This window comes from Cuculus canorus, chromosome Z (genome assembly GCF_017976375.1).
Source record: "Cuculus canorus isolate bCucCan1 chromosome Z, bCucCan1.pri, whole genome shotgun sequence".
Classification (NCBI taxonomy): Eukaryota; Metazoa; Chordata; class Aves; order Cuculiformes; family Cuculidae; genus Cuculus; species Cuculus canorus.
The window spans coordinates 60,146,418-60,173,519 of NC_071441.1; the positions used below are offsets into that span (position 1 = coordinate 60,146,418).

Genomic DNA, 27,102 nt, shown 5'->3' on the forward strand with positions numbered 1-27,102 from the left:
GTGGAGAATTATATTTTTTTACTTGTTGAAACATCCTATACTGAAATTTTCAGAATAAAGTGTTCTGATTTCTGCCAATTTCTTTTAACTGTCCTTTATCACACAGTTTTGGAAACGATTGTGAAAGGTAATGAAATTATTTCCTATTCCTCCAAACTGAAGAGGTTTTTTTCTTTTTTAACCAAACCCAGTAATCTACTAAGCTTACATTAACTTCCATTTTCAGCACATAAGTCCTTACAAATGTGATGGGTACTTAACTACTGCCCCAGGTTCATACATATTGAGTGTTTTGTGAAGTTCTGTGGGGTTTGTTCCCCTCATGCACTACCATTCATTTTAAAAGAAGATGGAGCCAAGGCTCAGATCTTCAGAGGCATCAGGAAAACTGAAGAATTGTAAATCAAATCCTCTAAAGCCCTGCTTTTTAAGTTTACAGGGTGGAATTCATACCTGCTTGCTTCCTTCTCACTAATTTTTGACTGTTTTTGACATCTAGGAGAGGCTGTAACCTCAAGTTATTACCAGTCACTGAGTGATTTCCCTCTTTTTTCCCTGTCAAGAAACACTTATTTTTTTCCTGTTGTAGTGTAAAATTTCTAGACCGGGAGTAGCTATAACTCATGCAGGGGAAGGCTTTCAGAGTGGCTGTAAGCTCCCAAATGCCATGTAGTTCTCTCCCAGGTGCACATGCATTGCCCTAATGGCCGCTGTGAGAAGACCTTCTGCTTCCAACCACGTACTGTTGGTGCACTGATAATTGTTCATCCCAAACTGCAGGAGCTGTGATTGCTGAATCGCTGCCTTGCAGAAGAAGAAGGGATGCAAATAAACATAAAGCTGGATCCTTTTCCTTATCCAAGAATTTCTTATCTTTTTCCAATACAGCAACTGCCAGAGGTAGCCAAAGAATAACATGAACTTTTCCTTTGAGGTTTTTATGTGTGTTGGAGACGATCCTTGCATGGCCATTGGAAGTGTGAGTTGTTTTAAATCACCAAAGAAGCAAGCAGAAGAAAAATTAGTTGTGACAGAAGAATTGGCCATGTTTCTTATGGTAAAATTCCCAGCTGATGGAATGTGAAACTTTTCACTTGAATTAATGCAAGAACATTTTGAGGGCAATGGTCCAAAGAAATAAAGCATTTTTAATTGGGGTAGTATGAGGGAGAAGGGAGCACTTCTCACTGTGTTAACTGAAAAAGCAAATTCACTGATTTTATACACTGGGTCAGCCAAGACCTTTCTTTTATGCGTTAGTTTATTTAAACATGACACATCTGTGGCTCGAGTGCATTGTGCACAGATGGCATTGCTTTTTGTTAAAGTGCTTGACAACAGCATTGCTTAGTTGTCAGTCTGGATAACCTCAGATAACATGAAAAAACTGCTTATATTATGCTTAATGACAGTTTCATTCATTACACTTCTTCATCCTTTCCCTTTATCTGACTTTTATTAGAGTCCTAAGACTCCACTCATTTACAGGAATGCCAGGGGCATGGAAAAGCTGCCTCAAACAAACAGCACATCACCTTTCTTTCCCTGGTGTGCAGCTCCCTGTGAAAGCTCCTGTGACACACCAGGGTCTGCTGCCTGAAAAATAAGAAAAAGAAGAAGATGGGCAGGAGGGAATGACAGAAACTTGCGTAAATATTAAGTGCTGCTTGTTAAAGTGGGCCCCCAGTGTAATATCCCTCACTACAGAGGGATGAAAGGGCAGAGAATTAATGACAATCACCTCAGCAGTGATAGAGAAACAAGTCAACTTCCAGCACTAGTCTGGACCTTGCCTGCAAAGGACATTGCATCACGCATAGTGTCATGCACGAATCAGCTTTGCCTCAGCCCCTGTGGTGGCTGTGTGTGGGTGCAACTAGTTTAAATGCTTGACACCATTATCCACATGGCATGGTGGCGAGAGTCAAGTCTCTGTATCTGTTTTTCCCACTCAAGAGGAGACGGCCCAGGTAAGAAAGGAGGCTGGGCTCTGGAGACGGTGTCTTGAGCTCTACCAGGTACTGGAGGAGCTTATACATTTTCCAGCTGAACAGCAGTTAAATGATGGGGTGATGAGCACAGTTCAGATCATTTCACATGACCAGGTTACAGGAGCAGACTGCATGTTTCTCTTACCACTACTATTCAAATGGGTGGGTTTATACTTGGAGACTAACCACCCCTGAATATTTTGGCCATGTTTTTCCCACACTCCTGTTCATTCACTAGCTCAATGGGTAGATCTACAACAAAGCATTGCCAGATCTGTCATGGCCTCAGACGGATGGAAATGGAAAACCACCTCAGACAAAGGGCACATGAACTCTCAGTCTCAGGGCGTGCAATTGTCTATGAAATCACTGTGATATACTGGGGGCTGACATCCAAGAAATGAGAGAATGTCATTCTCATGTCAGTGCCTTTCTTACATTTTTCCCTTTTCTCTCCTGATCTCGGTCAAAGTGCAGCCACCACCAAGGGTTAGTACAGTGTCACTGTTTCTTAAACCATCTAACTGGGCATCAGCAGGCGCAACAGCAACCTAAGCAAGGAAACTCCTGTCTCCTGCTACTATCGCTTTGACAGTCAAGCAGCAGAGAGTAGTTATACATGGAAAATGAAGGGATGTTTCCATATTACCCATCTTCTGAACTGGCAATACATGAAAGCATGACGTGACCTAAGTTTCTGTGCAAGCTTTGAGTTCTTATCATCAGAGCAGTGTTTCAGGACTGATGTACAAACAATTTAGATTAGAAGATCATTCAGGATGGTGTTGCATGCAACTTCTGTATAATTTAGACATGGAATTGGCAATTTAATATCATTTTGACACCAGTCTAAAGCACTTAATGGACCATTTCACCTCACAGAATAACTGGACATTCCCAGACTCCTGAAACCCATCCTTTCTCTCCTCAGTATACCAGTGGTGGCCATCGTCAGATTAAATATTTCACTCCCAGACTATGCTACCAGAAGTAGTGATATTGGGAGTAAATGGGGACTCTGAGGTAGAAGATTAATGAAAATAAGTCTCCAGGAAATAAAAAACAACATAATTTTGAATATATATATATATTGCATTTTGCATATAAGAACTGGAAAATACTTTAAAATTACTCCTGAAATGAAGATGACTTTGTTGTAAAAAGTATAATTACTCCGGATAGTCAATAATTAGTTGTCCTAGCCAAAGTACTAGGGCATTGTATCGTTCAACACCGTTGTGTCTGAGTGTTTGTGCAGCTCTTCAGGTGGGAAGACAGGACAAAGTCAGTTTTCAGAATTCACTATGGCAACATGTATGAGATTTCCTGTCCTCTCTAAGTTTGTGAGAGAAGATACTAGTTTAATTTCTATCTGAAACTTCAGAAATAGGCTTATTCTTACTCCGCACATAGACTGTGTCTCTCTGATGAAAATGAAATCTCTGCCTCGCCCAGCAGGGATGTATAGGAAGAGGAAGGGAGGACTGTTTTACAGCTGATCCTTATGGACTTCCAGGCTAAGGAGGGTATTAATTCTAAAAAAAAGTAACAGAAAAGGAAATACAAAAATGAGCATAGACTTGCTGCTGAATCCTAATATTTTTATCCTTTGGGATTTTGATTACATTACAAATATTAGCAAAGATCAAGGGTATTTTATTTTAAGGGCAAGTCTGATTGGAAAGAAGTTAATTCTACAAAAGTGGAGTCAGCTAAAGATATTAAAATATGTGAGGTGTGGAGTGGAGGAGTCAGATCCTTCAGGATTCTTCCCATACATGAGCCAAACCTCAGTCTTCAAGGTACCTCCTTGGCCTTCCAAACCCCCACCCACTCTTCCCTCTTGTCCTCCTAAGTCCTTCCAGTCTTTTTGGTGTATATTTTTCTTTCGATGTTCTTGCACATCTTTCTGGCCCCTCTCCAGTGCGCTCTTTTGGAGGCAGAAAAGGCTCTTGGTGCCTATCTAGACCACCAAGAAAAGCAGGGGGGGTGTCTCCCCCACTGGTTATTTTAGCTGCCACCACTCTGAAGTCCAGTTTGTCTATTTTCACTTCCTCTACCAGCAGGGAAACATGCTGAGACATAATAAGCAATGAAAGTTCATGGCAAATCCAAACCTCACTTCAGAGTCACAGGGTGGCATCCAAGGAGATTTCCTAAAGAAAATCCTCATCAAAGGAAAAACATAAGGAGGCTTGACTAATTTTTTAGAGTTATGATTTTTACCCCTGCTCCTTTTCACCAGTTGTTAAATTGATGCACCTCAAGAGAACAAAGCAACAAAAAGGACAGTTCGGCCATGCAGATAAACTAGACAATCGACAAAAGAGACAAGCAAGGACATGAGATTAACTTCAGACTTCTTTCTTACCTGATTCTCCAAAGAAACAAAGTTCACATTCTTACAGGGTGCGAGCACGCACTCCTATCTATGTGTGCAGATTGTGTGTGTGTCTTCCTTCCTAACATCCTTTGGGCCAATGTCAGTGAAACTGCTGAGTGCATGGTCTGAAGCCGTTATACTCCTACAAGTTTTATGAGAAAAAAGTCTATAGCCAGCTGCTTGCCTTGCTGTGACTCTGCTCCCTATTGGCCTCTGCCGAGTCTCACTGGCCACTTCATCTAACCACACGCAGCTGCTTTTAGGCTCATGACAGAAAACTGGCATGGTAAGGTCCTGCCAGCATATCTACCAAAGCACAGCCTGTATGCAGTATGGGTACCAGCTTTGCCTCTCAGTGCTGAGAGAAAATAGCTGCATGCACTGTAAATAAAATCAATAACATAAAGGCAATTCTAGCTTATTGCCCTCAGTAAAACTCCATAATAGACAAACGATTTAGAGGACATTTTGCTTATACAGAGATTTTGCTATTAAGTTAACAGCTCCTGTAATTGTGCTACCATGAATACAAAATTATAAGATTATATCACAGGATGATATCTGCTGTACAAAAGTTGACAGGAATTACATCATAACTATCCAGTTGGAAAAGTAGTTGGTTACAGAAATACACAAAATCTAAAAATACAGCATAAGTAAAACCAAGGACCCACATCACATTTCAACACACACTGCCTTGGTAAATGCAGATTTTTTGATTTATCAAAAAAATTATTATTTTTTAAAATTATTTTTAATTTAACAAAATCAAAAATAACAAATTATAAATTTGATGATCATTATGCTTGAAAGTAAGAGTAAAATGTTTCGCAATCATCTCTGTAATGAGAAATAACTAAGAGTAACAATAAACTTCAATATTGTTCAGAGATCACAATTACAATGATTTCACCAAACTTGGAACAACCCAGTGGCTTGAAAACTTGTCAGAGTCCTTTATTTATACGTCTGGTCCTAAGCCTTTAGATTGCAAATAAAACTTCTAGAAATCACTAGAAAAACAAAATAATAATTTCTAAAAACTGAGTGTCTGCATGTTGTGCCAAAATATTGATATTGGTAGTGCATTAATTTCTGGCATAGTTAATGGAATAGAAGTTCATGATCCAAATAATGTTTTTTAACTGATGAAGTCACCTAGTCTTGTTTTTTGTAAATGTTTACGGTAAGGATTGAAAATGAGAGCACACCACTTTGAAATTTGTTCTTGTTCAATAAAATATTTCCAAGGCATAAACACATAGAGCTGTACTTATGTCAGCCTACACACAATAAGATTTCACAAGAATGTTGTCAACTTTGATCATAGAAATCAATGGAACTCCTTATAAACTTGAGATTTTTATTTGGTCAAGTGTCTTATCATAAAACAGAACTAAAGACAGTCATTAAACATACAAAACCTAAAATCCTACCACCAGCACAGTTTGATTACAGCATGGCCATTCTCTGCCATCAGGATGCTCACTCAGGGCCAAAGCCTGACTCTGGTCCCCTTCGCTCATGGGAGATCGGTTGACTGACTTTGCTACATAACCGGGCAGGGAGTTACAAGAAGAGCAAAAGATAGAAATAAAGCAGAAAGAGGAGGAGAGTCCCCAGGCAGAAAGGGAGGGCAGAAATAGTTTCTGCTTTGGATAAGAAAACATTCTGGGAATAAAAATTTCGTTGGGTTAAACTCAATGAAAAAGGGACTGCTTCTGAGAAAACAAACACAATGGAGAGTACTCGGATCTTGTTGGGAACAAAATATTTTTATTGCCTGATGGCATTTTTTTAAAGCTCCAGCAGCTCCACTTAATTCCTTGGTACACCCCATGGTTTGAGATATTGTAGGCAACTCTAAAACACGCAACACTGCAGTTGTGAGTGTGCGCACTGGGGAGAGAAATATTAGGAGTGGATCTGTCCCCAGGGAAGGCCATCCTTCTGGATAGCAGAGGAGGCCACAAAGCAGCATGAATTTGCTCTTATGCAAGTCTCAGAGGAAAAAAACACTGCAGGCAGTGTTTTTGGTTTTAAATGTAACTGTTCCTCAGTTTTTTGTTTCAAGTAACAGATCTCCAAGGAGGATGGGGAGGAAGTGGGCTACCAGTTCAAGTGGAGAATTAGCACTCAATAGTTAAAATTTTGGTCCCATGAAAATAGGTATGCTAGAGCCCTCAACTAGTCATGATCAGCTAGACGTGAGCCACCCCCAAAGAAAGCATTTCTAAAGTAAACTACAAATAAAAGGTGTCAGTCAAAGACATTACCTGGGGAATTTTGTCAGGTTACAAAATATAAATGCCCTTTTATCCCTATGGCAGCCTCTACATTTTATTCACAACCGACTCAGCTGGGGATTGTGCCAACTATTTCTGTGCTGAGAGGCTCTCTAAGACATTACTCTGTCTGATGCAAACAGGTTTATGGTATCTAACAGGATCACAGCTGGCAGTGTTGTGTCTGGATAAAAAATCATACTGTTAAAAACATGCTTTTTATTACAGTTTAAGAGTATGATTCTAATTTGCCAGAAAATTATTAATAAATAATTATTAATTAATCTGCCAGAAGTTATATATGTCCACTGTGTATCTCAGGAGACTCAAACTGAAAAGCAGAGTGCAATGATAGTTTTAATAAAGAGTTTATCCCATTGAAATAGGACATGAAAATAGAATCGTAGAATCATTAATGTTGGAAAAGACCTCTAAGGTATCCAGTCCAACCGTCAGCCGAACACCGCCATGCCTAGCAAGCCATGTACCAAAGAGCCACAGCCACACAATTTTTAAACCCCTCTAGGGATTGTGACTTCACCACTTCCCAGGGCAGCCTCTTCCAATGCTTCACCACTCGTTCTTTAAGGAGTCTTTTTTCCTAATATCCAGTCTAAACCTCCTCTGGTGCAACTTGAGCAGCATAGGGAATTAAAAAAGCAGCAAAGTAAGGATTTAGGCTAGCAGGATTAAAGTGGGATCAAGACTTTGAAATGCTAATGAGAAAGACTACTAAGGTAAGAGATTAGTTATGGTCTTCAGAGGAAGGCATTCCTGTTTATGATGCTCTGACAATACATCTCCAAATGATGTTTCACATCAGGATTGTTTTCATATTGAAGGAGGTTCTGAAAAGGAGTCATCTGTACTTGTGCTCAAACAAACACATCTCAGACATGTTCTTCTACGCAATCTGGACCACTCCACACAGAATGAACCTTTATGTAGGCATGAAAAAAATATTGACCTGGGCTTCTGCTGGGTACAATAGCTGACTGTGTGGAGGAAAGAAATGCATGAGCTAGAAATGGCAAAAACTTAAATAAGTTATTATGATAGCATCTTCTGGAACTAAGCACCCAAGTGCTATGGGTACATTAGTATTGTATGTACTCTGTAAGACTGTACCATGATAAAATCCTTTGGGGAAATTTAAATAATAGAAAAATTACTCTGAAATTGAATGATATACTTTATAACCCATTTCTTATTTTAGAAACATTTAATAATATTAAATTACCTAAATGGCTAGGGAGGGCTATGCTTAGCAATTTAGTAATTGCTGGCAGAGTCATTCTAAAAATGGAAACCCCAATTGAGCCCACTCCAGTTCTGGCCCACTCACTAATAGATGGTGACTACTTTAAAAAAGTTCACTTTCAAATACGTGAGAGGGTATTGCATTTGACATTGCTTTTAGTTTGAATACATGAGGTCACCTGCAAGTCTTTCTCAAATTAATGTAAAAATTTTCTTGTAAATTTAGTGATGTGAGGAAGCCACACACTTGATCCTTCCCTGTTCCTGCTTCTTCCCATTTGTCTAGAAGAAACCCCAGTAGACCACTGCAAAAATAAATCAGTTGGGATGGGAGGCTGATTTTTTGGATTTGCATAGGATACAAACTAGTGATGGGATTAACAATACATTCAGTCCAGTGAACTGTCTGCTATTCACTTTTTTTAAGAAGTTCATACACTTAAATTCAGGTGCTTATCTACTTTTTCTTGACTTTTCTGAGATGTGCCTTGAGTCATCGATTTATTTGTAATGAAATATGTTGCACACTCTGCATGTCTCTACTTCACTAGTAAGACACAAAACACATAATGTAGTCAGCCATTTAATTCATACGCAGTTCTTTATGGTATGATGCTAATGTTAAGCTATTCTCTGTAATTTATGTGTAATACATTTATTCTATGTATTACTTCTTCAAGAAAAATACCAAAAAAATGTGTATAATTGGGAAGAGCTCACAGGAATATTCTTCTGCTTTGTACATTGTTTAAAACAATAACTCCCCTGGGAAGTTCCTTGGGAGTTTGGGGCTTATTTTTTCTTTTGTCTTTTATTTTTTTTAAAGTGGGCTTAGGCAGTTCCTGTAAAGTGCCTTTGAAAATGCAAGTAACACCGAAAATGCAGAACTAAGCCTGCAGAGGGAAGAGGGAACCTTTAGTGTATTGCTGATAGACTTCTAGCAGTGCATTATGATCAGGATGCTAAAGTTGTTACTGCCTTCAGCTATTTGACACATCTTTCAAGCGGATGGATGGCCGACTCAGAATGAACTGATCTACTCACACATCAGTTCCCAATGCTACTTTTCAGCCTGCCACACTAACGTGAACCAGCTCAGATTTTGTTTTTTCTTAATAAGTCATGCTGAAACCGGTGTCAGTTCAGCAGCTGATTCATGAATGGAATGGATGGTGTTGCCTTGGGGTCAAAAATGTTGTGGGAGAGACCTGGGCAAATACCTGAGGGATGTAACTTATCCACTGTCCAATTTTCATTGGTTTCATAGACTCCTACATCCACATTTTTAAGCGGCTTGTCTGCCTATGAATCTCAGTCAGAATTTTATTATGCCTTTCATGTTGTGGTTTCCACAGTACTGCTCTGCAACAGACACCTGAGAGGTGCCAATCAACAAAGCACTTACATTTAATGGCCTTTAATATGCTTTTTAATAATTTGTTCTATTCCTACCTATTCATCCAAGGTTTATCCAGTTCATTTAGTGCAACATCATTTAACATCTTTACCGGATGTAAAGACAGACCTCTAGCTGACGAAGAACCCAAAATGATTTTAAGAAACTTTTCTTGTGGCATGCTTTAAAACATACTTTGACTATGAAAACCAACAAAATAAGAAAGAATTGAGCATCACTTGCATGGATGACTTTGTTTCCTCTTCTCCCACTCACACAGTGACACTGGGTCAAAGCAATTGTCCCATGTGTAGCTGCTAGCAGGATACAAAAGAAACAGAGGGACGTATCCCACCTACTTTGGGGATCTCTGTCATATGACAATAATAAGCAACACTTTTTCTTAAGGGTCTCTTGCTTGCTTGAGTGCCTCCTCTCCTTTACCTCCATCTTGCCCAGGCTTCATGTCAATTTTGGCTGCTGTTACAGAACTGCAGAATTGCTTTGCTTTGTTCTTTGTGCCTTGAGGAATGTAAAGTTCATCCTGGGAACATCCTGCATCCTGTTCAACCTGGGAAGATGCAGCAGGTGTGAAATCTGAAGCAGTCACAAACCCCTTCACACATTTTTATAGAAATAGACAGATAGATTTAATTGTTTCTCAAAGCCAGGAAAAAGTGGACAAAACACCTTTCTGTCTATCTGGATTAGCAATGTCCTGGTCCACTATTACTTTTAGGTGGTATAATAAAAGGAGCAGGGGCAAACTTTGTACTGAGATCTTTTGCTGTTTGGTTGTCAACATTCTTCAGCAACAGTTTCCAGCACCACGTTATCACACACCAGGTGCTTAAGGGGATAAGCTGTTTTCTCCATAAGCCTGAAACTTCATTTAACTTTGAAGAAATTAACTTTGGAAGGGGTGATCAGATTAGTGCCAAGGAAAGGGGAAAAAAAACCCTCCTCTTTAAAATCCAGGCAGATTTTAATAAATCAGGAGAGAATCAGTGCTCAATGTTTCAGTCAATATTTATAAGAAATCCAGTGACATTCACATTTGCACTTGCTGGCATGATGGCAGATCTTAGGCCTGTCAAGAATGAACAGGTAGACCTTGTTGAGGAGTCATTGGCATAACAATGAAAACTGGTACTGCATACCTTAAAAACAGATGTCAAAGAAATCTGGAAGATAGTGAAGTACATAGATCCTGAATCAGAACATTTTTAATTAATTTCTTTAGCCTTCCGATTTCTAGTATTTTTTTCCCATTGTATCTGTGTTACTCAAACCTGCCATGAGGCACCTAAGACCATCAAGTGAAAGAACTCTGCTGATGAAAAAGAATGAGGTAGCAGCTGCCATGTATCTCCACCACTTGATCAGGACAATATGGTTCAGATCTCTAGAAATTTGCCACTACCAGGGAAGCCGTCATCCCTCTTTCCCTGCCTTTTGTCTTACAGCCAGTACTTGGCATGTGAACGTCGAAAGGCTGAAGGGTATCCAATAAAGTATTGACAGCCATTATAAAGGTCAAACTGCCTCTTCTTTTTTTTTTCTGATTTTCAGCATTTCCTTGGTAAAACTAGTAAAGCTTTCTCTGTTTGCACAGGTATATTTGATGAAGGAGCCTGAGTAAACTGTAAAACAGAAATTAAATCCCTGGAAGAGACAATGAAAAAATGTTTGCTTTGCCATTGCTTAATGAGAAGAAGAGCCTGGCTCTTTCAAACTTTGTCATGAAGTGTTTTGATGACTTTTTATTAGTTAACCGTGAACCTTTTGATCTCCTGATTTTGATAGACAATGACCTTGTCATAGTGTCAAAGCCCTTCCTAGTACAGTAAATGAAGATGCACAGCTCTCTAAAGATATCCTTAGGGCAAAGTGTGTAGGCATACACAAGGAAGATGGAGAAGAGGAGAGAGATCTATAGCATATAGCCTATTTAGAGTTTTTCTATACTAGAAATACAATTGTGCCATGGGACTCACTAACAACACAGTTTCATTGTAGAGTGCAGCTGGTAACCTTAACCTTTAAGCCTTGCTGTGGAACATAGTTATGGACCCATCAATACTAGAAAACAGGACCATATTGTATTTGGGTCAGAGGATAACTATGTTGTAACTTCGTTCCTTGTCACGGCTGTGATTTTGCCACAGACAAGGCCTTCTGAAGCCCAGTATTGTACTATGTGTCTTGTTCACTACTAATAATTGCTGCTGCTACTGCTGTTGTAGGGGAACCACCTGCTGTGCCCTTTTCTTTTATAAAGCAGCCCCTTTAGCAGCAATAGTAGTGATTCTGAGAAACCTTAATACAGACCATTAATGCTGCTTAATTGGGTAGAGTAACTAACAATCCTTTGCATATCAAATTTCTAACTTTGTACAGGAAAATAAAGACCATATCTGCAAATGAGAGTGGCTGCTGTCAGAAACTGTCTAATTCTAGGCTTTTGTGTTGCCCATAAAAGTCAAGGCTGTTAAAGAGCCTTCTTTCAGCTTTGCTACTGACATAAACTTGATAGTGGCATGTGAAGGTACATGCCATCAAGATTGCTACCTTGACATCATTGACAGCATTAGGTAATAAACCCAGAAAGAGACAAGCAGTCCTTTCACGTTGTTGGTAAAATTTATTAGTCTGATATTTTTGAGGAAGGTGGGAGGGGTTATGTGTTTGTATTTTGAAGCAGAGCAGGTGGTGAACTCATCTAAATTCCCACTGTCATTTCCAAAGCTTGGGAGGGGCATGGGAAAATGCCCTAAGAGCTGCAGTGGGTCCACCTTTCCACTGTGCTCATACAAACAGGAAACTCAGTGAAGGCAATGGAGAGGGTCACGTGTTTAGCACAAGCTCCCCCTCTGTGGGTGAGTAATGCCTGTTGTTTCTGTTGCTCTAATGGTGCACTGCAGGGTTCCTACGACGGGCTGATCCATCTAGTCCCACTGGGTGCTCTCCAAGCAGTCATAGAATCACTAAGTTGGAAAAGACCTTTGAGATCACCAATCCCAGCTGTACCTGCCTACTACTAAATCATATCCCTAAGCACTTCATCTACTCATCTTTTAAATACCTCCAGGGATGGTGACTCAACCACCTTCCTGGGCAGCCTCTGCCAGTGCTTAATGACACTTTTGGTGAAGAAATTTTTCCTAATATTCAATCTAAACTTCCTCTCACGCAACATGACACCTTTCCTTCTTGTCCTATCACCTACCACTTGGGAGAAGAGACCAACACCCAATTCGCTACAACCTCCTTTCAGGCAGTTGTAGACAGTGATAAGGTCTTCCCTCAGCCTTCTCTTTTCCAGGCTAAACCCTAGTTCCCTCAGCCACTTCTTGTAAAACTTGTTTTCCAGCCTTTCCCCCAGCTCCATTGTCTTTCCTGGGATACACTCCAGCCCCTCAATGTCTTTATTGCAGTGAGGGGTCCAAAACTAAACACAGGATTCCAGGTGCAGCCTCACCAGTGATGAGTACAGAGGCAGAATCACTTCCTTGCTCCTGCTGGCCAGGCTGTTTGTGATACAAACCAAGATGCTGTCGGCCCTCTTGGCCACCTGAGCACACTGCTGGCTCACATTCGGTCAGCTGTCAGACAATGAGGCAAACTGAGAGGGTCAAGTGGATCTCTAGAGGAACACACTGCAAGATCATGGTTGCAATAGACCCTTTGTGCCTCCAGCTACTGTACACCACTGGCACTGTAGCCTATAGGGTGCTCAGAGGATGGCTTATAGCTCTGCTGAGCAGCAGTCCTTAGAGAGCCTACCAGTTCAGGCAGGGGTGATAATTTCCCTCTTGATAATCTTCCAGCTAAAGTTTCTTCTCAAAGCTTATCTATCCTGTCCTCTTGTGTCCCACAGCCAACAGTGCCAAGAAGGGATGTCTTGACTGTGCTCAACAGAATGCCACTGTCCTGATGGGGGAAATGTGAAGCCTTCAAAATTGTGTAGGTGGTGTCTAGGCACCACAGCCACTGGCTTGTTAAAGACAGAGAGGGATGTAGGCAGCTCTAATGGGAGAGCAGGAGGCAGCAGCGCCTCTTGTAGCACTGCAAGACAGCTTACCAGAGGCACCTCATGGCCAGATAACAGGCATTGCTGGGGATAAAGAAAGGAAAAACAGATTGAGTATCACAATAGATTTCATTAATGCAGTAGTTTTATTTGCAGTTATTTTGTAGTTTATAGGTTTCCCTATGTCACCTTTTACCATGATACCTCTGTGTCTCTCCAAGGCTGAAAAACAACGTGCAGTGCTCAGTACCTCCTTAGTCTTTTATTTTTCCTCAAGAGCATAAGCAGACACTTAGAAGTGAGCACCAGAACATATGGAGGTTGCCTGACTGTCATGGAAAAAAGGTGTGTGGGGAGCTGCAGGAAGGGGGAAACATTGCACATTGTCAGCCCCAAATTCAGGTGAAATACAGCCACTGTTTTATTGCTCTGCGTTCCCAAGGGCAGCAGAGGAAAGGCTTGTGGGAAGCTATACTCATTTTAGAGTCTTTGCCTGTAGCTTCCTTAGTTGCTTTCATCTGTGGGAATGTGATACAGAGCCTATGGCTGGAATCACATCTTTCCTATCTCCCTCCTCCTCCAAATTTATGCACAAAGTCTGGGTTGTTGCTTATACCCTGGCATTATCCTTGTAAATCCAGTTACAGCCACGGTAGAGCCTGAGGGGATACACAGCTCTGCCTGTAGCTACAGCCATGCAGTTTTCAGGGAATTACAGCTGTCAGAACAGGTGCATGCTGCTGCTACCAACTGTCTGCTCACACCTCCTTCTGCTAGGGAGTCAGGTGAGGATAGAAGGACTCATTGCAGAACATCGTTGCAGTAGCCAATACATCCTAGTTCTTATTACTAAAAATTTCCCTTTTCCTTTCTTCATCTTTTGCACCTTATCACTGAAGTTTAATTGATCTCCCTGCAAAATAGTGAACTTGCTTATCCAATATTGAAATTTCCACTACTAAAGAAATTTCATTTCTTTGAAGAAATGAAAACAACAAGTCTGTCCTGGTTTAATGTATTAATTTCTTCTGTTCAGAAAAATAAATCTGTCTTTTGCCAAAGGCAGAAAGTAGAACGCATAGTCCCAAAGTATTCATAGAATCATTAGGTTCGAAAAGACCTTTGAGATTATCAACTACAACTATACCTATCCACTACTAAATCATGTCCACTAGTACCTCATCTACCTACCTTTTAAACACCTCCGGGGATGGTGCCTCCATCACTTTCCTGGGCAGCCTGTTCCTGTGCTTGATAACATTTTTGGTGAAGAAATTTTTGCCAATGTCCAATCTAAACTTCCTCTGGTGCAACGTGGCGCTAATCCTTCTTGTCCTATCACCTGTCACTTGGGAGAAGAGACCAACACCCAACTTTCTGCAACCTCTTTTTAACACTTGGGCCACTGCTGGCTTGTGTTCAGCCACTGTCAACCAACACCCCCAGGTCTTTCTCTGCCAGGCAGCTTTCCAGCCACTCTTCCCCAAGCTTGGATGGTCTGCACAAGGTTTTTGTGTCCCAAGTGCACGAATCTGCACTTAGGTGGGTTGCACCTCATCCCGTTGGCCTCAGACCATGGATCCATACTGTCCAGATTCCTCTGCAGAACCTCCCTACCCTCCAACAGATGGACACTTTCTCCGAGCTTGTGCACCCTTAGTGCACAAACTTTCTAAGGGTGCACTCGGTCCCCTCATTCAGGTGGTTATTAAAGGTATTGAACAGGACTGGACCCAGCACTGAGCCCTGGAGGACACCACTTATGACGAGCCTCCAGCTGGAGTTAACTCCATTCGCCACCACTCTTTGAGCTGGGCCATCGAGCCAGTTTTCAAACCAGTTGAGGCTGCACCTGTCCAGGCCAGTGGTGGCCAGTTTCTCAAGTAGGATACTGTGAGATACTGTGTCAAAGGCTTTACTGAGGTCCAGGTGCACTACAACCACGTTTTTTCCCTCATCCATCAAGTAGGTCCCTTTGTCATAGAAGGTGATCAGGTTAGTTCGGCAGGACCTGCCTTCCACAAGCTCAAGATGAGTGGGTCCAATCACCCAGTTGTCCTGTGTGTGTTGTGAGTGGCACCCAGGATCAACTGCTCCATGACCTTCCCTGCACTGAGGTCAGACTGACAGCTCTGTAGTTTCCTGAATCCTCTCTCCAGCTCTTCTTGTAGATGGGTATAACATCTGCCAGCCTCCAGTCCAGTGGAACTTACCCAGCCAACCAGAACTGCTGGTAAATGATGAAAAGAGGTTTGGCAAGAACCTCTGCCAGCTCCCCTAGTATTCTTGGGTGAATCCCATAGGACCCATAGACTTATGTAGATCTAATTTGCCTAGCAGGTCTCTAACTTTTTCCTCTAGGATCAAGGGAGGTTTGTTCTGCTCCTCCTCCCTGTCTACTGGCTCTTGAGATTGAGTATCCAGGGAACATCTCACCTTACTATTAAAGACTCAGGCAAAGAAGGCATTAAGAACCTCAGCCTTACGCTCATCCTTTGTCACTATTGTTTCCCCTGTGTCCAGTAAAGAATGGAGATTTTCCTTGGTCCTTCTTTTGTTTCTTTTTAGTTCTCTCGAGTTGCCTGCCCTTCTTCCAGAGTTCAGATATTTTCCTCTTTTTCCTGATTTCCACCCAGAGCTCTTCACTCAGCCAGGCTGGTTTTCTTCCTCAGTGGTTCATTTTCTAGCACACGGAGTTTGCTGTTGTGTCACCAGGAATTCCTTCTTAAAGAGCATCCAGTCGTCATGAGCTCCTTTGCCCTTAAGGACTGTCTCCAACGGAACTTGATGGAGCAGACTTCTGAACAGACCAAAGTCTGCCCTTCAGATGTCCTAGGTGGCCATTCTACTGACCCCCCAACAGAACTGAGAATTCTATCATCTTGTGGTAGCTATGCCCCAGGCGTCCTCCAACTGTCACATCTCTCACAAGTCCTTCTCTGTTAAGAAACAGTAGGTCAGCTGCATTCAGTATGTAGCCAGCTTGGCTGAGAAACTAAAATTTCTCTTCTTATGCTATTTTTCTTCAAAAAAGTAATACAGAGTTTCCTTTTCTACAGGTTTTCTCCTGACAGAAATTTTCTCTTCTCAAACACTGCTAAGCAGGAATGTGAATAGAGATGTCATAAGAACTGGAATTGGCTCTCTGAACTTCATCTTTCTTCAGCCTGTATAATGTGTAAGTTTTGGTTTTGCTGATTGCAAAACAGCCTCACTGGTGAAACATTGTCTTTGCAGTGAAAAAGCACAGATACATATGCTACATTTTGCCTTTTTTTTATTCACCCAGCACAAAAAATTTAATTTTCCATTCTGCAGGTAAGAGTTGTCAGGAAATTGTATTTAATATGTGCTGGAGATAACCATGGCCATCTATGAATGGGCACTGAATTTGCCCTTACAAGAGCTAGATTGCCACTTTAGAGTTCAAACAGCACCGATTTTGGGAGTAAGTAACCAAAACTGGCGTTTTTTTCTGAGCAGAAAGTACATTGGGCAGTTTCTGTGGATTTTTTGTGTGAGTTTTTTTTTTTGGCTTGTTTTTCCTGGGTAGTTATTCCTAACAAAAGGTGATGCGTAACATCTTCCCTCTGTCCTAATTCCAGGCCTTTCTTCTGTTCTGGAGCTGTTGGCTGCTGAAAAACTACAGATGATGAAGCAGGGAGGGCAGAGAGGAATGACCACCTCCTGAAGATGCCCCTGGTGAGCAAGGGAGGGAAGAGTGGAGGCAGAGGCACAACCCAAAAGCAGAAGTGGCATGACTTGCTTCACCCTCTGAAGGTCAAAAAAGTGCCTCTGTTTGTGAATATTCTCTCAACTTCACTCTAATCAAGTCCCTGGTTGAATTAGGAGCCTCAGGGTTTAGTAATGTCACATTTCAAAGCACTCAGTCTCCTGAGCTTCTCCTGAAAGACGGGTTTTGGTGCACTGCTCCTGCAAAGAAGGGCTGCTGAAATGGGTTTCTAGTCTCAAATCTGCCTTATGTCTACAATTAGCACCTCTTGGGTCTGCTTTCACTCAGCCCTTGTCCATACTTACATATCAGTCAACCACACACGATATCTTTTTTTTTTTATCTCAGCGACACCCATGGAGTATTCATGGAGAAAATCCAATACAACAAAAAAGAAAAGCACTGCTCTAAGTGTCTGAAGGTAAACACTGGGAAAGCTCAAACATACTCACCATGCCCTAAATCACGAACTGTGGGTGATGTGAAAGTTTTCTCTGTTCTGATCTTTCAATTCGCTGATAAAAGCGTCCATTGACCGAAAACTCTTCTATTGTGTTAGGGCATGTTGAACATGTCCTACAACGTGGGTGCTCCAGAAGGCATATTGATAAAAACCCTGTACGTCCTAACAGCCTGTAATTTCACCAAAGGCATTGCATGGAAGGGGCTCTGCAAACACAAAATTGAGCCTCCAGCTATTTCAGCAGAGGCCGTTACAAATGCTGAAAACAGCTTCTTATGGCACAGAGTTGTTAAAATCAGATTAATGTCACAGCATGAGCTACTGTGAAGTCAAAACACATTGTGCCTATGAAACAACTTAAAATAAAAAATATTGCAATAAATAATGTAAGTATTTTTATTTTTCTGGGAAGCAATTGAAAAACAGTATCTAGTAACACCTAAATTTGGCAACGTTTTGTCCAGTAAGAACTTGAGTCTCTCAGGAGAAGAAAAGTGCTTCAGTGACTAATCTTACCCAATTTTGTTTTACAAAAAAATAGGCGGTCATTTTTAGACACATGAGAGACTTTAAATTCATTACTTTAGGTTTGTCTCTATAATTAAATACCTTGATTACAATTCTCTACCACTGAGTTACATTTTATTACGTCAAGATAAAATTGTCATGATTACTTCTGCTTACAGATGACCATGATAGCTACCCAGAAGCTACTGCTTGTCCAGCACATGATAAGCTGTCACCTTTAACAAAAAAAATAACTGAAAAATGAATGCATCTCACTGGAGCTTTGTGCACTGTACTGTTATCTCATGCTGCATCATTTTAATTTCCTTCATAAGCCCTGCTCTTCTTCTTCATAGCTTGGTCATGATTTTCCATCATTCAGTACCTCACCTTAAAAGTATGAGGTCAGGCTGATGCAGTTGATGACAACTGCTGGAAAAAAGCTTCTCTTGAAAGAATTAAGTCCTTATCTCAGCCTCTCTCTGTGTTGTACATGTTAAAATGGGGTACACCCTTTGTGGCAAAGAAAAAGAGAGAACACGAACATTTGTCTCTCCTTTGGATACAATTTGGTGTTTTCCCATCTACTAATGACGTTGCAGTTCTAGCAACACTGTCTTTTTACAAACTGCAAAGCCTAAGGATCTCACAGTCCTTTTCATGCATTATGAGCCCTTACTTTCTCTCTCTGAGGAGTTGTGATGATATTGTTTCATTCTGGATGTTTGAGCTGAGGCAGATATTACTAAGACTCCCACAGTATAGTAGCAGAGAGAAGGGACAAAACTCAGGTCTCTTGATCTGTGTGTGGGTCAGGTCTGCTTTCAAACAAAGACAAGGCAGGAGTTTGTGCTCCAGCTTTAAAGCCCAGTTATTTACCAGTTCTGTCCATGTTGGGGTGAGCAAAAAGTCACAGGTTAAAATTCATGATGAAAGTAATGTCACCATTGCTGTACCTACCTATTAGCTGCAGTGAAAAGCTGGTATGCACAGCTGGTGTGAAATTGCATCGGCCAAAGAGATGTCACTGCTGGAAATCAGGCACTCTGTGTTTCTAGTTGAAGAAAAAGCAAGTAAGGACATTACTTTGTCAGATGTTACAGATGAAGCAGTGTTGCTTCAGCAGTGAAAATATCTTTAGAATACTGAAAACTCCTTTAAAGGCCATAGGCACTGTCAGAGGAAAAAGACTGATTTTTTTTGTTGGCCTTTGTGATGTTCCTACTTTCTCCAGTATTATACTCCTCTTGCAGTACTATATATTAAAGGAATATAAAGATCCTTTCCTGATACTCAGTGGAGACCATTTCCTAAAAACCATAAAAATAGATTGCATTAACCAGTATATTTCCAAGAGCTATTTAAATTCACCTCTAGCCCTCTGTAACACTTCTTACTAAGGCCTAGGGGAAGGCTTGGTTGTTTTTTTCACAAGAAGAGGGAACACCCAAGGATGACAAGACAAGTCCTGGATGTGTTGGCAGCAATTTCCTGCAGAGGTCAGCTATATTCATTAGCCAAGATAATGAAATAGTGAATGGGAAAGAAATTCTGCAGAGTAGTCATTGCTGTTTGTAAAATCTGTGTCACAGATGCTACTGGGAGGAGAGGGGAAGCTGGAGAGCAGAGACAGCTGCAGTGACACAAAATCTCCCTGCTACTGGTGCCAGCTTGCAAGAGCCTACAAAAGGCTGAAGAACACTGTTGTCTCCTAGTTCTACTGCATGCCTACTCATTCAACCCAGAAGAGAATGACCTCCTGGTCTGGAAAAAGAAGAAGAAATACAGGCAACAACTGCATATACGAGGATGGCCCCACTAGACTTGTCAGGCTGTGATATATAGCTCAGCAGAAATTTAATACAAACTGGTAGAGATTGGGGACTCCGTGACACTGTACAGGCTCAACCCAGTGAAATGAGGTTCGTAGAATACATAAACTCTGATACTGCGCAGTGAAGTATGCGTCCAGTCAACTGCAATTCACCGGTGGCATCTTAATGGATACTCCAGCACCTTGACCTCTTTGCTGGTAGATCTGAGCACCACAGAGTTTCAGCTTATTTCCTCTCCCTCCTTTTCACCTTCCCACCACTGTGCTGGCTGTTAGGACACTGGACTGAGGTTTTCCTGCTGCAGTCATTGCTTAGTAGTGATGCTTCAGCAAAACCTGCTGCAGAGCTCCTGAATGATAACTCTTCTCATACAAGCTCCAGAAGCCCACACTTAGAAAATGAAAAATTGAAAAGGAAACAAACAGAAAAAAATAAAACAGAAAAAAAAAAAATAAAAAAAAAGAAAAAAGAGAAAAGAGAAAAGAGAAAAGAGAAAAGAGAAAAGAGAAAAGAGAAAAGAGAAAAGAAAAAAGAGAAAAGAGAAAGAAAAGAGAAAAAAACTGCACTGGTGATGATTGGTCTGTCTCACAGCCAAAACCACACCAGGCAGAAATACCGTCGTTTTTACACTTCATACTATTGTCAGTATGATGTTGAACAAGTGCCATTAATCAGGAGCTCTGTAACTCATTAGTCAAAGTGATGTACTTGAAATTTTATTCCAGTATCATTGTTAAAGGCCCCTGTAACAGTTTTGAAAAAGTAAGCTAAGAAGAATAGCTGGTGCACTTGAAATGCAGGGCTGGATTTAATTTGAAATAACAACTTTCTCACTGTTAACTCATTTCTAAATATGAAAGCAGGTAAATCTGCAGTGCCTTGGTAGATCACCTCAAATATTGCTCTCAGCATCCTGAGCAGCACTGGTCCAGGACACATTCTTCACAGTGAAGAGTAGACACTACAACAAAGCAGGATACTATCCTTCTTGCCTTTATCCCTATAACTGTGAGCCCAGAGCTGTCTTACACTGCAGAAGTAGTTTGGTGTTCATCCCTTAATTAATACAGATCCTGTCTAACAACACTATAGATATCCTAATATTTATACCAGCACCCAAGTCAGGTATAATTGCACTAAATTGTAAACCCATGTGGTATTGATGGCAATCATTTACACGGATAGATTGCTCATACTACAAACCAAAACTTTGCTTGTTACAATTGTATTTTCAGCTGACATCCAAGTCGCATGTCATGAGTATGATTCACCTTCTGCATGCAGTTTGTTTTCTGTGCATTTATCATGAGATCTCCTAACTGACTACGTTTCAAAAAGAGGATTCTTTTCTTTTTAGTAGCTCTCTAGACAGGACACATTTCTCATATGTAATTACTTCCATTACCTTCCCTGCTTTTCCTTTGGATCATTTCCCTTGCAATATGGTGACAATACATCCAAACACCCCATTCTGAGTGAGGGACTGATACGTATTTAACAGTTGGCATGGTATTCTCAGTACAGAGAATTATTTGCTGTCCTACTTGCAGTGTTTTCTTGGCTTTTTCCCCCCATGTGAGTGTCTGCTTTTCAAGTAGAACCTGGGTATGTTACAAGTACTTTGCACTGTTATTGAATTGTTTCCAGAGCATCTTCATTTGCACTTCATGATACTGAATTATCCCTGATTTTGACTTCTGCAGGCAGAATCTTCCTGAGTTGCTTCTGCAGATTCTTGATGCCTGTCTTGCCTTGAGTAACATGAATTGTTCTTTGTTACTTGCAGATCTTGTCAGGCTTCTTTTGATCATTAGGAAACAGATTACATCAATTGTTGCACAGGACTTACAGCATTAAACTCTTGCACTTTGCTAAAATAAAAACCAGTGTATTTCTACTCCTTTCTGCCTTTCAGTCCTGTTGATTGTCTGTTTATAGATTATCTATGTCATCTGTTTCAGGACTTTGGCTTTTTTTTTTTTTTTACACAGAAATATCCTTTTTTTCCTTAGTAGAAAACAGTGATGGATTTTGTCAACAGATTATGCTACATTGAATAGTTCTGATTGATCTGTTACATCAATAAATCTTTAGTATATTTGTGGTAGCTTGTATCATTGTGATTTTTTTTCTTATAGAACCTATATAATGCTTCTGTGATCTATGTGCTTTTGTTCTTGCATTGAAGGAGGGGGGAGGAGAGGAGAGGAGAGGAGAGGAGAGGAGAGGAGAGGAGAGGAGAGGAGAGGAGAGGAGAGGAGAGGAGAGGAGAGGAGAGGAGAGGAGAGGAGAGGAGAGGAGAGGAGAGGAGAGGAGAGGAGAGGAGAGGAGAGGAGAGGAGAGGAGAGGAGAGGAGAGGAGAGGAGAGGAGAGGAGAGGAGAGGAGAGGAGAGGAGAGGAGAGGAGAGGAGAGGATAGTTAGGCTGCTAACTTTCCTATGGAAATTGTACACACAGAATGTTTCACTACCTTCAAAAGTATAAAAGTGGGAAACTAGTAAAAGAATAATTTTAAACCTATACCTATGTGATAAACAGTGAGGTAACATAAATAAATATTCGGTTTATACATAATGCTATCTAAGTAATAAACCTGTGTACATTAAGGGATCCTACACTGAAATAAGTAACTGTCTGAATTCCTCTTCCATACAGAAATCTTAGCTACAGCCACCAGCAATAAATGCAATCAGAATTTTATAATTGTGTTGAAAAAATCATCTGGAAAATATTCTGAAGTGGAAGTCTTGCAAGTAGAAAGAGGATTCAGAATGACATACCAAAAAGCCTTGTCCATACCCTGATGGCATTGCACTTGTTGCTACTTCAAGGGCTCTATGGTTGGATTACACAAGTTGGAGGTCTGTAGTGATGTGATCTCCCTCCTAAGGGTGTGACATTGGTTTCCATTAACTATTTTCTAAAATTAATACATGCTATGCACAAGGTTGAGGGCCATTTTCTCCTTTCAAAACTCAGCATGACAATGTTGCAATGCCAGGATTGACCCCACCTTTTCCCACTAGCACCCAGAAACCACATACAGCAGCCACCAGTGTTGTTTCCAGCACAACCACATGGCTGTTTTCTGCACTTCCACCTGCACTGATTCTGCCAAGAGCAGCTGAAGTGCCTCTTCCAAACAGAACCAGATTTGCAATATTTTAGAATTATCAGCATATGTAATTTTAAAGGGATCTCTTGACCACATACGAGATGACCTGAAACTTTATTACATAGCTTTAATGACCAGCAGGTCCGCCTTTCACATGAACATCTTACTGGCTCACACTCACATAACCTAGGATCATCTTCTCTGGCACAACTGAAACACTTAAAAAAACCAGAAACTGGTTGGTGGTTTCAGTTTTGCTTTCATTAACTACTACTTGGTGCAAAAGTATGCACAGCTCACACAGGCAAAGCTAACGTGCCTTATTTCTCTGTGAAAAAGTGGTTAAGTTGATCACCTAAGGAACCTGTTTCAAAGGCCATGGATTAATGAAGATATTTTAGTATAATGCATAGCTCCACTGAGTTTTAGGCTTTATCTTCATTACAGGTAATTCTGTACTTTTATAGCATTACCCAGGCCACCCCTTGAGGTTTTGTGAATCCTAATCTTCTAAAGCATATGTAAGTCCCCTTGTTATTATTTCATTTCCTTCAATTTAAGCTGCCAGCCACAGAATATTTTCTTAATAAAACAGATCAACTGATACTGTTGGACAGTTTACTCAATAAATATTTTAATGCATATTTTAAAATTATTCTGGTGAGATATTAGATATTATACACTCTTCATAGAAAGTGTGTGTGTTTCTGTCTGTCTGTTGCTTGCTTGCTTGCAGAAATATCATAATGGTGAATGCATTGAAAGTTTAGAAGACTAATTTCCAAGAATGTTTCTCCCTTACCTCATTCTTCAAATAATTTCTGACTATAGGGTAAATTGAGGAAATTGGGCAAACTCTTGGTGATTCCAAAAGTGAAAAGTCACTGTGTGATACCGATGGTTCTGTAGGAAGCAAATGTCTAAAATGTAGTTTCTGGTAGAAATGAAATAGATATACTACATATTTGGTTAAAATATATCTTTTTATTTTCTAAAAGAGATAGGGACATGAGGTTCTTTTGCTTGAGCTTTTTTTTTTTTACTGCTGAAAATGTTTGGCTTTGAAGAACATTTATTTTGTTAAGAGTGGTGCTAGATGTTACTTCCACACCATTTACCCAGTCCTTCTTTTTATTCAATTATTTCTCAATGTTAAGTGAAACAGCATCTAGTTTACCAGGTTTTTTGTGGTACCATTTGCTGAATCAGAAATGATTTGTAGACACTAAATAAAATGAAAATTATGCATATCAGGATTAATTCATATATTTACCGCAGACAGCAAATATCCTTGCATATAAAGATTATAATATACCTGTAAAAATAGATGAGTTTAAAGAGCAAATATACAAAGAGTGTATTTAATAAGGCTCACAAACTAGTTAATTGAAGTGGACAAAGTGCAGAAGTGGTTTTTACTGGAATAAAAACAAATCTCTCCCTCTACCCATCTATGCAAGGAATTTTAAGGCATTATGATTTTGGCATCTACATCCCAATTAGAGACAAGAGCTACAGAATGAGGTCCTATTTCCATTACAGCTTGCTGCTAATGGCCAGAATGAGTTTACTTAGCAACAAAAAAGGTGATGTAAGTGTCCACTCCATAAAGTTTTGGCTTGTACTAATGCCTACGCACAAACATCACATTTTAGACCCATAGTTGGGGCATTCCTGAAAACTTTTCTGCATGGAGAGGCAGTGCTTAATCCCTGCCTTATAGTTTTTGGCAATTACAAACCTCAAGTGGCAGCTGTGTGGCTAAATGTATTGCTTCATGAAGAGGTTTCATTGGGCATCTGAAACATGTTCGACATTGGGCCTATTGAGAATCATCTTTGTTAACAGGGTGGGTTTAACTGTGGCTTTCTCACAGGTTTGTGTGTTTAATTAGCTGGCAGAATGGAGGAAAGCGTGGGAGCTGAAAGTGGAGGAGGGCTTGCAAAAGAAAATCGTGTGGACGCATGGTGCAATTCTGAAGGTGTCAAATTCTATTAATAAAAATAGAGCAAAATTAAAGAAAAAAAGAGGTGGAACAGCAAAAGCAACTTTCCCCTACATATGAGAAATCCAGTTCTTTCTTTCACCTGACTTTTTATGCAACACAAAATTATTTAGGAAATTAGCAGACAATGAAATGCAGAGCAGACAATTTATATCAGAATGCTCAGCTTCAAGAAGGTGTTTTCATTTGAGCTACAGCTGTAGATCCATCAGGAATCTATACCAGGAATCTAAAAATATTGGCTGTTCCACCTGCTGCAGCTCGCTTGTTATGGGTTCAGATATTATGAGTCAGGATGGATAATAATACCACTGAAGCTGGGTGAAATATTCAAAGCACAATGTGTCTACTTCTGAGCAAAACACATTCAAATAATTGAAATGATTGTGCGAACTGATGATCATCATTTTATATGCACAGGTAAATACAGAATTGTGTAAGAACTGAAAATGAAGTGGTTTTTTTAATGCAGCTGATTTTTATTTTGAAGTGCACTAGTTCTAATTTGCATGATAGTGATTTTGATTTTCCTGCAAGTAGAAGGCACTGACAGAAGCCATTTGGCCTCATTGTCAGACAAGGAATAGCTATATTAGACTGCTATCCTACTCCTTGCTAGCACTATTAGTCCTTACTCTGTTGGAATAAAACTCCAGAAACAGCAGGAAGCAACAACCCATATAGCCATGCAAACATAGTACAGGAACTGAGTTATTTCTCATTAGTCTTTGAAATAGACTTGTGAAAATAATTATTTCTCAGCCCAAAGAAACACCTTTTCTTTGACCAACTTTAGATCCTGGGTTTGGTTGACTCAAAGTGACATTTCAGTATTTTCTAAACTATGAGAAGAGACGTGGTGACACCAGGCTGTATAAAATATCCTTATCAAACTTTTAAAATATTTTTGTCAGCTTTCAGAAACAATACGTTCACGAGTGTTTAAAATAATTACAATTTCAGAAGGATTTGAGGAAGGGAAAATCAGCTAAAACAAATATTTTTCCACCCAACCTCAGCCATTCTGCGATTTGGTAAATTCACAATCGACTCCATGCTTCCAAACTCATTTTCCTCCACAAAACTTTACCTGCCCTCAAAAAGGACATCAAGTAAAGCTTGTTTATGAAGTTCATCCTTAATTTTAGCAGGGCAGCACCCTCAGCTTAGAAATTTCCACTGAAGGCATGCAAAGATTCTTTGACAATGAGGCCAGCCATTCTTCTATGTAGAAGAGCAACGAAGCTGGTGAGGGGGCTGGAGAACAAGTCTCATGAGGAGCGGCTGAGAGAGCTGGGGTTGTTTAGCCTGGAGAAGAGGAGGCTGAGGGGAGACCTTCTCACTGTCTGCAACTACCTGAAAGGAGGTTGTAGAGAGGAGGGAGCTGGCCTCTTCTCCCAAGTTACAGGGGAAAGGACAAGGGGGAATATCCTCAAGCTCCTCCAGGGGAGGTTCAGGCTGGACATCAGGAAAAAAATTTTCATGGAAAGGATCTTTGGACACTGGCAGAGGCTGCCCAGGGAGAGGGTTGAGTCACGTACCCTGGAGGTGTTTAAGGGACGGGTGGATGAGGTGCTGAGGGACATGGTTTAGGGATTGTTAGGAATGGTTGGACTTGATGATCCGGTGGGTCCTTTCCAACCTAGTGGTTCTATGATTCTACAATTCTATGTAGTAAGACAATTTGGGTTAAAAGAGATTGTGACAGAAGATATGTCACGGCATTTATTGATTTTTAGATAGGCAACTGATTCTGTGCCTTGACGCAGACTGATTAATAATCCTCCATTGATTCTTCAGTTTTCTTTACAGTACATATTTCTTTTTAGGTGAAACTTGCTGCATCAGTCTTAGATATGTGAAATTGATACCATTTTACAGCAGGCACATAACATTTGATTTTGCTACACTAAGGCTTATGTTTTATTTTTCTTTAGTCACAAGTATCAATTTAATTGAGCACCAGTACTCAGGATTTGTTGGGAGTTTATCTGCTGTGATAAAAACTATAGTCCAACAAAGTCCAATATTCAACCATATTAGGTGTTATTTTTGTTGTATTTTTACTCATCTAGCCATCTTATGCTCCGAGCATCT

General features: G+C 40.4%; 1 long non-coding RNA gene across 3 annotated transcripts in view; it reads right to left on the minus strand.

Annotated features, from left to right (window-relative positions):
• Positions 1-27,102, minus strand: part of LOC128850521 (uncharacterized) — a 107,711-nt gene that overhangs the window by 9,710 nt on the left and 70,899 nt on the right. Inside the window, exons 3-4 of one of the 3 annotated variants that reach the window (XR_008447942.1) lie at positions 19,012-19,105; positions 1,536-1,596 (exon numbers count right to left, since the gene is read on the minus strand). The exons of 1 other annotated variant lie outside the window; for it this stretch is intronic. This is a non-coding gene — a long non-coding RNA (uncharacterized LOC128850521). The remainder of the gene's footprint in view (positions 1-1,535; positions 1,597-19,011; positions 19,106-27,102) is intronic. One more of the 3 variants, XR_008447943.1, reaches the window with a different exon arrangement.